This window comes from Trachypithecus francoisi, unplaced genomic scaffold (assembly GCF_009764315.1).
Source record: "Trachypithecus francoisi isolate TF-2019V2 unplaced genomic scaffold, Tfra_2.0 Lachesis_group20, whole genome shotgun sequence".
In the NCBI taxonomy this organism is placed as follows: Eukaryota; Metazoa; Chordata; class Mammalia; order Primates; family Cercopithecidae; genus Trachypithecus; species Trachypithecus francoisi.
In genome coordinates, this window is record NW_022681466.1 from 46283415 (window position 1) to 46298046 (window position 14632).

A 14632-nucleotide genomic window follows, 5' to 3' on the forward strand; every position below is an offset into this window, starting at 1 on the left:
TCGGGGTATGGGAGAGTCCCTTGACCAACCCCCACCCCACTGTGTAGGCCTCCAGACCTACACAGAGTCTGTGCAGAGGCACACTTAAGCCCACATGGAACCCCATGGGCCTTTGATCCCCAAGCAGCCCTGCCAACAAGTGGGGCCAGGTTCTTCTGCACAACCCTAGGATAGATGCTGCAGCTGTGGTGCTGAGGAGAGGCAAAACTGCACACTGCACAACCCCCGCATCACCACGGCTCCTCACCAGACAGGGTCCCCAGCTTGGGCTCCCAGCACAGCTGCCCTGACCCCACTTGAACACTGGCTCCTAAGGGCTCTGCGTTCCTCCAGGATCAAGTTCCCCAGAGATAACTGTCAAGCCCTCCATAGTCGCCACTGCCACTGCCTCCGCTTTTGCTGCCCTCAGCCCAAGGAGGGAACAAGAAGACTGGACACACTTGAGTGTATCTCCAGCATGGATGCCACAGCCAAAATATGGAGGAGTAGTGGACAGACTGCACACCAGGCAACTCTCCGCATACACTGTGAGGCTCACCACCTTCTGGCACCCAGTGCACCCACCCCTTTCCTGCTGGAACACCGAGGTGGAGACTTGGTGTTCTTTGCATGAGAACTCATCGAGGTGGCTGACAGGCCCTTTTCTATCTCTGCTGCCTCTGCCTCCCCCTCCACCCCTGTTGCTCCCGGGTTTGGGAGGGAACAAGGAGACTGGACACCTTCGTGTGCCTTCAGCACTGATGCCTCAGCTGAGATAAGAAGGAGCAGACTGTGTAACCAAGGACTCCCTGCGTCTGCTGTTCCCTGCCAAATGGGGCTCGCTGGCTTCCGGCCCACAAAAGCCTACCTGCCCCCACCTGAAATTATGGCCATGGCTCGGTTCCTTTGAGAGCCCAATTCCCTGTTCCATCCCTACCACCCAGGCCAGGATGGGAAGAGGAGGCTATGCACCTCTGTGTGCCCGCAACAGTGAAATCCAGCATTGCTTGTGTGGGAGGGAAGTGCAAGAGTGCCCTGTCCCCATTGCCCCAGCTGAGGCGTCCTGCCCTCCCCGGTGGAAGACCCACAGCACAGCCACCCTGCCCCATCTGAACATTTTCAGCTGCAGCCTAGAGCCTTCTGAAAACCTAACCCCCCAAGCTTTTGATCTTCCCTTGGGATTCCACCGCCCAAGTGTTCTGCCTGCCCTCACCTGCGAGTTCAGCTGGTGACCGACCAGGGGACTAGACCACTCCTCCTCATCACAGCCAGTACCTGAAGTCTGAGCTAGTCTGACCCTGGTCCAGCCCTTTCCGGACTCATACACACTGTCCCAGCAGGCCGTCTAGGGTCCTGGAAACTGGGGAACTACCTATCCCATTCCAACTCTGCTGCCGCCCGACAACTTCCTTCGGGCCCAAGGTCAGGTCGACCCAATCAGCGGACACCGCCATAACCGACCACGTAAGGGGTTGGGGTGGAGCGCCCCTCGCCCCACCCTTCAGGTGAAGCAGCAGTGCTACCACATCGGAAAACAGAGGAGCCATAACGCTACCTCTATTGGACTGAGTTATAAGGTTCTGCCCCAAACCACTCCCATGGAGACTCACCTAACAATTTCCTGTGGCTCTCAACCACATAGGGGTCCAGAGATTGACTATGTGTGTCTGAACTAGGAGTCACCAACCCCGCCCAGAACAGGGGTGTGATAGGGAAACAGATCATGTTCCTGCCTATGTAGGATGGGGAACCAGTACAGCCCCCTAACCTCCTCACCCCACAGAGACCTCAGCGCGTTTCACCAGGAGCCACTCAGCCACTCTCATCAGGGCTGGTGCCTGCACTCACTATTGGGGCCTTCATAGGCAAGCCATGGGCTTCAGCTACCCTCCAAGAACAGGAAAGCTTAGGGTAGGGGGCTCTTTATTGCCCAGCCCACCTCCTGAGAGAATAGGGAGAATTTCACGGTAAAGAAAGATCAGATACACACTCATCTGCTTGTGCTGCAGCTGAAAATTACACTTAAGCGCCATCTACTGGCCTGTAGATCAAATCTCACAGCCCAATATAAAACCTGCCAACGGAAGTGCCTAGGGTTACAGAAGCAAAGCCAGAAGGCCCTACTCAATATACTCTACAGCTATACCCTCCTAGAGATGGGGTGGCGGGGAAAGGGAAAGACAAAACATTATTTCCACATGAAAATAATTACAAAAATTATAAGTGCTAGCCTCTCCAGATAAGAAGGAAACAGTGTAAGAATTCTAGCACCATGAAAAATCTGAATGTTGTGACACCACCAAAAGATTACACTAGTTCTCCAGCAATGGACCCTAACAAAAAAGGAAGCTCAGAAATGACAGAGAATTCGAAGTATGGATTGCAAGGCAGCTCAACGAGATCCAAGGCAAGGTTGAAAATCAACACAAGGAAACTACTAAAGCAACCCGGAAAATGAAGGAAGAGATAAGAATCTTTTTTTTTTTTAATTATGCTTTAAGTTCTAGGGTACATGTGCACAACGTGCAGGTTTGTTACATATGTATACATGTGTTATGTTGGTATGCTGCACCTATTAACTCGTCATTTACATTAGGTATACCTCCTACTGGTATCCCTCCTCCCTCCTCCACCAAACGACAGGCCCCGGTGTGTGATGTTCCCCTTCCTGTGTCCAAGTGATCTCATTGTTCAATTCCCACCTATGAGTGAGAACATGCGGTGTTTGGTATTCTGTCCTTGTGATAGTTTGCTGAGAATGATGGTTTCCAGCTTCATCCACGTCACTACAAAGGACATGAACTCATCCCTTTTTTATGGCTGCATAGTATTCTATGGTGTATATGTGCCACATTTTCTTAATCCAGTCTGTCATTGATGGACTTTTGGGTTGGTTTCAAGTCTTTGCTATTATGAATAGTGCTGCGATAAACATACGTGTGCATGTGTCTTTATAGCAGCATAATTATAATCTTTTGGGTATATACCCAGCAATGGGATGGCTGGGTCAAATGGTATTTCTAGTTCTAGATCCTTGAGGAATCACCACACTGTCTTCCACAATGGTTGAACTAGTTAACAGCCCCACCAACAGTGTAAAAGCATTCCTATTTCTCCACATCCTCTCCAGCATCTATTGTTTCCTGACTTTTTAATGATTGCTATATATATATATATATTTTTTTTTTCTGGAGACAGAGTCTTGCTCTGTCGCTGGAGTACAGTGGCGCGATCTCGGCTCACTGCAAGCTCCGCCCTCGGGTTCACGCCATTCTCCTGCCTCAGTCTCCCGTGTAGCTGGGACTACAGGTGCCCGCCACCACGTCCGGCTAATTTTTTTTTTTTTGTATTTTTAGTAGAGACGGGGTTTCACCGTGTTAGCCAGGATGGTCTCGATCTCCTGACCTTGTGATACGCCCGTCTTGTCCTCCCTAAGTGCTGGGATTACAGGAGTGAGCCACCACGCCCGGCCATGATCGCTATTCTAACTGGTGTGAGATGGTATCTCATTGTGGTTTTGATTTGCATTTCTCTGATGGCCAGTGATGATGAGCATTTTTTCATGTGTCTGTTGGCTGCATAAATGTCTTCTTTTGAGACGTGTCTGCTCATATCCTTTGCCCACTTTTTGATGAGGTTGTTTGATTTTTTCTTGTAAATTTGTTTAAGTTCTTTGTAGATTCTGAATGTTAGAGCTTTGTCAGATGGGTACATTCAAAAATTTTCTACTATTCTGTAGGTTGCCTATTCACTCTGATGGTAGTTTCTTTTGCTGTGCAGAAGCTCTTTAGTTTAATTAGATCCCATTTGTCAATTTTGGCTTTTGTTGCCATTGTTTTTGGTGTTTTAGTCATGAAGTCCTTGCCCATGCCTATGGCCTGAATGGTATTGCCTAGGTTTTCTTCTAGGGTTTTTATGGTTTTAGGTCTAACATTTAAGTCTCTAATCCATCTTGAATTAATTTTTGTGTAAGATGTAAGGAAGGGATCCAGTTTTAGCTTTCTACATATGGCTAGCCAGTTTTCCCAGTACCATTTATTAAATAGGGAATCCTTTCCCCATTTCTTGTTTTTGTCAGGTTTGTCAAAGATCAGATGGTTGTAGATGTGTAGTATTATTTCTGAGGGCTCTGTTCTGTTCCATTGGTCTATATCTCTGTTATGGTACCAGTACCATGCTGTTTTGGTTACCATAGCCTTGTAGTATAGTTTGAAGTCAGGTAACATGATGCCTCCAGCTTTGTTCTTTTGGCTTAGGATTTTCTTGGCAATGCGGGCTCTTTTTTGGTTCCATAAGAACTTTAAAGTAGTTTTTTCCAATTCTGTGAAGAAAGTCATTGGTAGCTTGATGGGGATGGCATTGAATCTATAAATTACCTTGGGCAGTATGGGTATTTTCACAATATTGATTCTTTCTATCCATGAGCATGGAATGTTATTCTATTTGTTTGTGTCCTCTTTTATTTCATTGAGCAGTGGTTTGTAGTTCTCCTTGAAGAGGTCCTTCACATCCCTTGTAAATTGGATTCCTAGGTATTTTATTCCCTTTGAAGCAATTGTGAATGGGAGTTCACTCATGATTTGGTTCTCTGTTTGTCTGTTATTGGTGTAGAGGAATGCTTGTGATTTTTGCACACTTATTTTGTATCCTGAGACTTTGCTGAAGTTGCTTATCAGCTTAACAAGATTTTGGGCTGAGACGATGGGGTTTGCTAAATATACAATCATGTCATCTGCGAACGGGGACAATTTGACTTCCTCTTATCCTCACTGAATACCCTTTATTTCTTTCTCCTGCCTGATTGCCCTGGCCAGAACTTCCAACACTCTGTTGAATAGGAGTGGTGAGAAAGGGCATCCCTGTCTTGTGCCAGTTTTCAAAAAGAATGCTTCCAGGTTTTGCCCATTCAGTATGATATTGGCTGTGGGTTTGTCATAAATAGCTCTTATCATTTTGAGATATGTCCCATTAATACCTAGTTTATTGAGAGTTTTTAGCATGAAGGGGTGTTGAATTTTATCGAGGACCTTTTCTGCATCTATTGAGATAATCACGTGGTTTTTGTCTTTGGTTCTGTTTATATGCTGGATTACATTTGTTGATTTGCATATGTTGAACCAGCCTTGCATCCCAGGGATGAAGCCAACTTGATTGTGGTGGATAAGCTTTTTGATGTGCTGCTGGACTCGGCCAGTATTTTATTGAGGATTTTCGCATCGACGTTCATCAGGGATGTTGGTCTAAAATTCTCTTTTTTTGTTGTGTCTCTGCCAGGCTTTGGTATCAGGATGATGTTGGCCTCATAAAATTAATTAGGGAGGATTTCCTCTTTTTCTATTGATTGGAATCATTTCAGAAGGAATGGTACCAGCTCCTCTTTGTACCTCTGGTAGCATTTGGCTGTGAATCCGTCTGGTCCTGGACTTTTTTTGGTTGGTAGGCTATTAATTATTGCCTCAATTTCAGAACCTGTTATTAGTCTATTCAGGGATTCAACTTCTTCCTGATTTAATCTTGGGAGGGTGTATGTGTCCAGGGATTTATCCATTTCTTCTAGATTTTCTAGTTTATTTGCATAGAGGTGTTTCTAGTATTCTCTGATGGTAGTTTGTATTTCTGTGGGATCAGTGGTGATATCCCCTTTATGATTTTTTATTGAGTCTGTTTGATTCTTCTCTCTTTTCTTATTTATTAGTCTTGCTAGTGGTCTATCAATTTTGTTGATCTTTTCAAAAAACCGGCTCCTGGATTCATTAATTTTTGAAGAGTTTTTTTGAGTCTCTGTCTCCTTCAGTTCTGCTCTGATCTTAGTTATTTCTTGCCCTCTGCTAGCTTTTGAATGTGTTTGCTCTTGCTTCTCTGGTTCTTTTAATTGTGATGTTAGGGTGTCAATTTTAGATCTTTCCTGCTTTCTCTTGTGGGCATTTAGTGCTATAAATTTCCCTCTACACACTGCTTTAAATGTGTCCCAGAGATTCTGATATGTTGTGTCTTTGTTCTCATTGGTTTCAAAGAACATCTTTAATTCTGCTTCATTTCATTATGTACCCAGTAATCATTCAGGAGCAGGTTGTTCAGTTTCTATGTAGTTGAGCGGTTCTGAGTGAGTTTCTTAATCCTGAGTTCTAGTTTGATTGCACTGTGGTCTGAAAGATGGTTTGTTATAATTTCTGTTATTTTACATTTGTTGAGGAGTGCTTTACTTCCAACTATTTGATCAATTTTCAAATAAGTGTGATGTGGTGCTGAGAAGAATGTATATGCTGTTGATTTGGGGTGGAGAGTTCTGTATATGTCTATTAGGTCCACTTGGTGCAGAGCTGAGTTCAATTCCTGGATATCCTTGTTAACTTTCTGTCTCATTGATCTGTATAATGTTGACAGTGGAGTGTTAAAGTCTCCCATTATTACTGTGTGGGAGTCTAAGTCTCTTTGTAGGTCTCTAAGGACTTTCTTTATGAATCTGGGCACTCCTGTATTGGTTGCATATATATTTAGGACAGTTAACTCTTCTTGTTGAATTGATCCCTTTACCATTATGTAATGGCCTTCTTTGTCTTTTTTGGTCTTTGCTGGTTTAAAGTCTGTTTTATCAGAGACTAGGATTGCAACCCCTGCCTTTTTTCACTTTCCATTTGCTTGGTAGATCTTCCTCCATCCCTTTATTTTGAGCCTATGTGTGTCTATGCATGTGAGATGGGTCTTCTGAATACATCACACCAATGGGTCTTAACTCTTTTTTTTAAAATTATTATTATACTTTATGTTCTAGGGTACATGTGCACAACGTGCAGGTTTGTTACATATGTATACATGTGCCACCTTGGTGTGCTGCACCCGTTACCTCATCATTTACATTAGGTATATCTCCTAATGCTATCCTTCTCCCCTCCCCCCACCCCACAACAGGACCTGGTGTGTGATGTTCTCCTCCTGTGTTCAAGTGTTCTCATTGTTCAGTTCCCACCTATCAATTCCCACCTATGAGTGAGAACATGTGGTGTTTGGTTTTCTGTCCTTGCAATAGTTTGCTGAGAATGATGGTTTCCAGCTTCATCCATGTCACTACAAAGGACATGAACTCATCCCTTTTTTATGGCTGCATAGTATTCTATGGTGTATATGTGCCACATTTTCTTAATCCAGTCTGTCATTGATGGACTTTTGGGTTGGTTTCAAGTCTTTGCTATTATGAATAGTGCTGCGATAAACATACGTGTGCATGTGTCTTTATAGCAGCATAATTTATAATCTTTTGGGTATATACCCAGCAATGGGATGGCTGGGTCAAATGGTATTTCTAGTTCTAGATCCTTGAGGAATCACCACACTGTCTTCCACAATGGTTGAACTAGTTAACAGCCCCACCAACAGTGTAAAAGCATTCCTATTTCTCCACATCCTCTCCAGCATCTATTGTTTCCTGACTTTTTAATGATTGCTATATATATATATATATATATATATTTTCTGGAGACAGAGTCTTGCTCTGTCGCTGGAGTACAGTGGCGCGATCTCGGCTCACTGCAAGCTCCGCCCTCGGGTTCATGCCATTCTCCTGCCTCAGTCTCCCGTGTAGCTGGGACTACAGGTGCCCGCCACCACGTCCGGCTAATTTTTTTTTTTTTGTATTTTTAGTAGAGACGGGGTTTCACCGTGTTAGCCAGGATGGTCTCGATCTCCTGACCTTGTGATACGCCCGTCTTGTCCTCCCTAAGTGCTGGGATTACAGGAGTGAGCCACCACGCCCGGCCATGATCGCTATTCTAACTGGTGTGAGATGGTATCTCATTGTGGTTTTGATTTGCATTTCTCTGATGGCCAGTGATGATGAGCATTTTTTCATGTGTCTGTTGGCTGCATAAATGTCTTCTTTTGAGACGTGTCTGCTCATATCCTTTGCCCACTTTTTGATGAGGTTGTTTGATTTTTTCTTGTAAATTTGTTTAAGTTCTTTGTAGATTCTGAATGTTAGAGCTTTGTCAGATGGGTACATTCAAAAATTTTCTACTATTCTGTAGGTTGCCTATTCACTCTGATGGTAGTTTCTTTTGCTGTGCAGAAGCTCTTTAGTTTAATTAGATCCCATTTGTCAATTTTGGCTTTTGTTGCCATTGTTTTTGGTGTTTTAGTCATGAAGTCCTTGCCCATGCCTATGGCCTGAATGGTATTGCCTAGGTTTTCTTCTAGGGTTTTTATGGTTTTAGGTCTAACATTTAAGTCTCTAATCCATCTTGAATTAATTTTTGTGTAAGATGTAAGGAAGGGATCCAGTTTTAGCTTTCTACTTATGGCTAGCCAGTTTTCCCAGTACCATTTATTAAATAGGGAATCCTTTCCCCATTTCTTGTTTTTGTCAGGTTTGTCAAAGATCAGATGGTTGTAGATGTGTAGTATTATTTCTGAGGGCTCTGTTCTGTTCCATTGGTCTATATCTCTGTTTTGGTACCAGTACCATGCTATTTTGGTTACTGTAGCCTTGCAGTATAGTTTGAAGTCAGGTAGTGTGATGCCTCCAGCTTTGTTCTTTTGGCTTAGCATTTTCTTGGCAATGCGGGCTGTTTTTTGGTTCCATATGAACTTTAAAGTAGTTTTTTCCAATCTGTGAAGAAAGTCATTGGTAGCTTAATGGGGATGGCATTGAATCTATAAATTATGGTGGGCAGTATGGCTATTTTCACGATATTGATTCTTCCTATCCATGATCATGGAATTTTCTTCCATTTGCCCAAAAGTGGGCAAAGTATATAAACAGACACTTCTCAAAAGAAGACATTTATGCAGCCAACAGACACATGAAAAAATGCTCATCATTACTAGCCATCAGAGAAATGCAAATCAAAACCACAGTGAGATACCACCTCATACCAGTTAGAATGGCAATCATTAAAAAGTCAGGAAACAACAGATGCTGGCGAAGATGGGGAGAAGTAGGAATGCTTTTACACTGTTCAAGGGGCTGTAAACTAGTTCAACCATTGTGGAAGACAGTGTGGCGATTCCTCAAATGTCCTCTTTTATTTCATTGAGCACTAGTTTGTAGTTCTCCTTGAAGAGGTCCTTCACATCCCTTTGTAAGTGGGATTCCTAGGTATTTTGTTCTCTTTGAAGCAATTGTGAATGGGAGTTCACTCATGATTTGGCTCTCTGTTTGTCTGTTATTGGTGTAGAGGAATGCTTGTGATTTTTGCACATTGATTTTGTATCCTGAGATTTTGCTGAAGTTGCTTATCAGCTTTACGAGGTTTGGGGCTGAGACGATGGGGTTTTCTAAATATGCAATCATGTCATCTGCAAACAGGGACAATTTGACTTCCTCTTTTCCTCAGTGAATACCCTTTATTTCTTTCTCCTGCCTGATTGCCCTGGCCAGAACTTCCAACACTCTGTTGAATAGGAGTGGTGAGAAAGGGCATCCCTGTCTTGTGCCAGTTTTCAAAGGGAATGCTTCCAGGTTTTGCCCATTCAGTATGATATTGGCTGTGGGTTTGTCATAAATAGCTCTTATTATTTTGAGATAGGTTCCATCAATACCGAATTTATTGAGAGTTTTTAGCATGAAGGGGTGTTGAATTTTATCGAGGACCTTTTCTGCATCTATTGAGATAATCATGTGGTTTTTGTCTTTGGTTCTGTTTATATGCTAGATTACATTTGTTGATTTGCGTATATTGAACCAGTCTTGCATCCCAGGAATGAAGCCCACTTGATCACGGTGGATAAGCTTTTTGACGTGCTGCTGGATTCCATTTCCCAGTATTTTATTGAGGGTTTGGCTTTGATGTACATCAGAGCTGTTGGCCTAAAATTCTCTTTTCTTGTTGTGTCTCTGCCAGGCTTTGGTGTCAGGATGATACTGGCCTCATAAAATGAGTTAGGGAGGATTCCTTCTTTTTCTATTGATTAGAATAGGTTCAAAAGAAATGGTGCCAGCTCCTCCTTGTGCCTCTGGTAGAATTCGGCTGTGAATCCATCTGGTCCTGAACTTATTTTTGTTGGTAGGCTATTAATTATTGCCTTGATTTCAGAGCCAGTTATTGGTCTATTCAGGGATTCAACTTCTTCCTGGTTTAGTCTTGGGAGGGTGTGTGTGTCCAGGAGTTTATCCATTTCTTCCAGGTTTTCTAATTTATTTACATAGAGGTGTTTCTAGTATTCTCTGATGGTAGTTTGTATTTCTGTGGGGTTGGTGGTGATATCCCCTTTATCATTTTTTTACTGAGTTTATTTGATTCTTCTCTCTTTTCTTCTTTATTAGTCTTGCTAGCAGTCTATCAATTTTTGTTGATCTGTTCAAAAAACCAGCTCCTGGATTCATTGATTTTTTTGAAGGTTTTGCATGTCTCTATCTCCATCAGTTCTGCTCTGATCTTAGTTATTTCTTGCCTTCTGCTAGCTTTTGAATGTGTTTGCTCTTGCTTCTCTAGTTCTTTTAATTGTGATGTTAGGGTATCAACTTTAGATCTTTCCTGCTTTCTCTCATGGGCATTTAGTGCTGTAAATTTCCCTCTACATACTGCTTTAAATGTGTCCCAGAGATTCTGGTATGTTGTGTCTTTGTTCTCATTGGTTTCAAAGAACATCTTTAATTCTGCCTTCGTTTCGTTATGTACCCAGTAGTCATTCAGGAGCAGGCTGTTCAGTTTCCATGTGATTGAGCAGTATTGATTGAGTTTCTTAATCCTGAGTTCTAGTTTGATTGCACTGTGATCTGAAAGACAGTTTATTATAATTTCTGTTCTTTTACATTTGCTGAGGAGTGCTTTACTTCCAACTATGTGGACAATTTTGGAATAAGTGCAATGTGGTGCTGAGAAAAATGTGTATTCTGTTGATTTGGGGTGGAGAGTTCTGTAGATGTCTATTAGGTCCGCTTGGTGCAGAGCTGAGTTCAATTCCTGGATATCCTTGTTAACTTTCTGTCTCATTGATCTGTCTAATGTTGACAGTGGATGTTAAAGTCTCCCATTATTACTGTGTGGGAGTCTAAGTCTCTTTGTAAGTCTCTAAGGACTTGCTTTATGTATCTGAGTGCTCCTGTATTGGGTGCATATATATTTAGGATAGTTAGCTCTTCTTGTTGAACTGATCCCTTTGCCATTATGTAATAGACTTCTTTGTCTCTTTTGATCTTTGTTGGTTTAAAGTCTGTTTTATCAGAGACTAGGATTGCAATCCCTGCCTTTTCTTTGCTTTCCATTTGCTTGGTAGATCTTCCTCCATCCCTTTATTTTGAGCCTGTGTGTGCCTCTGCACGTGAGATGGGTCTCCTGAATACAGCACACTGATGGGTCTTGACTCTTTATCCAATTTGCCAGTCTGTGTCTTTTAATTGGAGCATTTAGCCCATTTACATTTAAGGTTAATATTGTTATGTGTGAATTTTATCCTGTCATTATGATGTTAGCTGGTTATTTTGCTCATTAGTTAATGCCGTTTCTTCCTAGCATTGATGGTCTTTACAATTTGGCATGTTTTTGCAGTGGCTGGTACTGGTTGTTTCTTTCCATGTTTAGTGCTTCCTTCAGGAGCTTGCATAAGGCAGGCCTGGTGGTGACAAAATCTCTCAGTATTTATTTGTCTGTAAAAGACTTTATTTCTTCTTCACTTATGAAGCTTAGTTTGGCTGGGTATGAGATTCTGGGTTGAAAATTCTTTTCTTTAAGAATGTTGAATATTGGTCCCCACTCTCTTCTGGCTTGCAGAGTTTCTGCCAAGAGATCTGCTGTTAGTCTGATGGGCTTCCCTTTGTGGGTAACCCGACCTTTCTCTCTGGCTGCCCTTAACATTTTTTCCTCTCATTTCAACTTTGGTGAATCTGACAATCATGTGTTTTGGGGTTGCTTTTCTCAAGGAATATCTTTGTGCTGTTCTCTGTATCTCCTGAATTTGAATGTTGGCCTGCATCACTAGGTTGGGGGAAGTTCTCCTGGATAATATCCTGAAAAGTGTTTTCCAACTTGGTTCCATTCTTCCCGTCACTTTCAGGTACACCAATCAGATGTAGATTTGGTCTTTTCACATAGACCCCTATTTCTTAGAGGCTTTGTTCATTTCTTTTTACTCTTTTTTCTCTAAACTTGTCTCTTGCTTCATTTCATTCATTTGATCTTCAATCACTGATACCCTTTCTTCCACTTAATCAAATTGGCTACTGAAGCTTGTGCATTTGTCACGTAGTTCTCATGCCATGGTTTTCAGCTCCATCAGGTCATTTAAGGACTTCTCTACACTGTTTATTCTAGTTAGTCTTTCATCTAATCTTTTTTCAAGGTTTTTAGCTTCTTTGCGATGGATTCAAACATCCTCCTTTAGCTCGGAGAAGTTTGTTATTACTGATCATCTGAAACCTTCTTCTCTTAACTCATCAAAATCATTCTCCATCTAGCTTTGTTCTGTTGCTGGCAAGGAGCTGCATTCCTTTGGAGGAGAAGACATGCTATGATTTTCAGAATTTCCAGCTTTTCTGCTCTAGTTTCTCCACATCTTTGTGGTTTTATCTACCTTTGGTCTTTGATGTTGGTGATGTACAGATGGGGTTTTTGTGTGGATGCCCTTTCTGTTTGTTAGTTTTCCTTCTAACAGTCAGGATCCTCAGCTGCAGGTCTGTTGGAGTTTGCTGGAGGTCCACTCCAGACCCTGATTGCCTAGATATCACCAGTGGAGGCTGTAGAACAGCAAATATTGCAGAACAGTAAATGTTGCTGTCTAATCCTTCTTCTGAAAGCTTCATCTCAGAGAGGAACCCGATTGTATGAGATGTCAGTCAGCCCCTACTGGGAGGTGTCTCCCAGTTAGGCTACTTGGGGGTCAGGGACCCACTTGAGGACGCAGTCTGTGCATCTCAGATCTCAAACTCCGTGCTGGAAGAAGCACTACTGTCTTCAAAGAAAGGGACATTTAAATCTGCAGAAGTTTCTGCTGCCTTTTGTTCAGCTATGCCCTGCCCCCAGAGATGGAGTCTATAGAGGCAGGCAGGCCTCCTTGAGCTACGGTGGGCTCCACCCAGTTCGAGCTTTCCAGCCATCTTGTTTACCTACTCAAGCCTCAGCAATGGTGGATGCTCCTCCCCCAGCCTCACTGCTGCCTTGCAGTTCAATCTCAGACTGCTGTGCTGGCAGTGAGTGGGGATCTGTGGACATGGGAGCCTCTGAGCCAGAAGAGGGATATAATCTCCTGGTGTGCCGTTTGCTAAGGCTGTTGGAAAAGCACAGTATTAGGGTGGGAGTGTCCCAATTTTCCAGGTACTGTCTGTCATGGCTTCCCTTTGCTAGGAAAGGGAATTCCCCGATCCCTTGTGCTTCACAGGTGAGGCGATGCCCTGCCCTGTTCCATGGGCTGCAACCACTGTCTGACAAGCCCCACTGAGATGAACCTGGTACCTCAGTTGGAAACACAGAAGCCACCCATCTTCTGCATTGCTGATGCTGAGAGCTGCAGATTGGAGTTGTTCCTATTTGGCCATCTTGGAACCTCCCCTGATAAACATCTTTTTAAAACTAAGCAGATCTTGAGGAATTGAAAAACTCACAGAGTTTCAAAATACTATTGAAAGCTCTATTAATAGACTAGATCAAGTAAAAGGAAGAATTTCAGAACATGAAGACCAATATTTCTAGTAACTCAGTCACACAAAAATAAAGAAGAAAGAATTGTTTAAACATGAATAAAATTTTTTAGAAACATAGGATTATGTTAAGCAACCAAATCTACAAAAGATTGGAAATCCTGAGAGAAGAAGAAACAGTAAACAACTGGAAAACTTATTTGAAGGAATAATTCAAAAAAGTTTTCCTAATCTTGCTAGAGAGGTAAACATCCAAACACAAGAAGTCTGAGGAACACCTGCAAGATACTATACAAGACAAATGTCACCAAGGCACATAGTCACCAGAGTATCCAAAGTCAATTTTAAAGAAAAAATGTTAAAGATACCTAGAGAAAAGGGTCAGATCACTTACAAAGGAACCCCATTAGGCTAACGATGGACTTCTCAGCAGAAACCTTACAAGTGAGAAGAAATTTGGTACCTATTTTCAGTATTCTCAAAGAAAAGGAAGTCCAACCAGGAATTTTATGTCCTCCTAAACCAAGCTTCATAAACAAAGAAGAAATAAAATATTTTCCAGGCAAGCAATTGTTAAGGGACTTTATTTTTTACCACTAGACTAGCATTATGAGATATCCTAAGAGAGTTTTAAATATGGAAATGAAAGAATGATGCCTGCTACCACAAAAACACACTTAAGTATTGTACATAGCTCACAGACCTTATAAAGCAACTACACAATTGGGACTACAAAGAAACCAGCTAACAACATCACAACAGGATTAAAAACCTCACATATCAATATTAACATTGAATGTAAGTAGTCTAAATGTTCCACTTAAAAGGCACAGAGTGGTAAGTTAGATAAAGAGGAGTCAGTGAAAGAGATAGGGGTAAAAAGTTTATTCAAAGGGATAATAACAGAGAATGTCCCAAACCCAGAGAAAGAAATCAACACCCAATTACAAGAAGGTTATAGAACACCAAGCAGATTTAACCTAAAGAAGACTACTTCAAGGCATGTAATAATCAAATTTCCAAAGCTCAAGGTTAAAGAAAAGCTCCCAAAAGCAGCAAGAGAAAAGAAACAAATAACATACAATG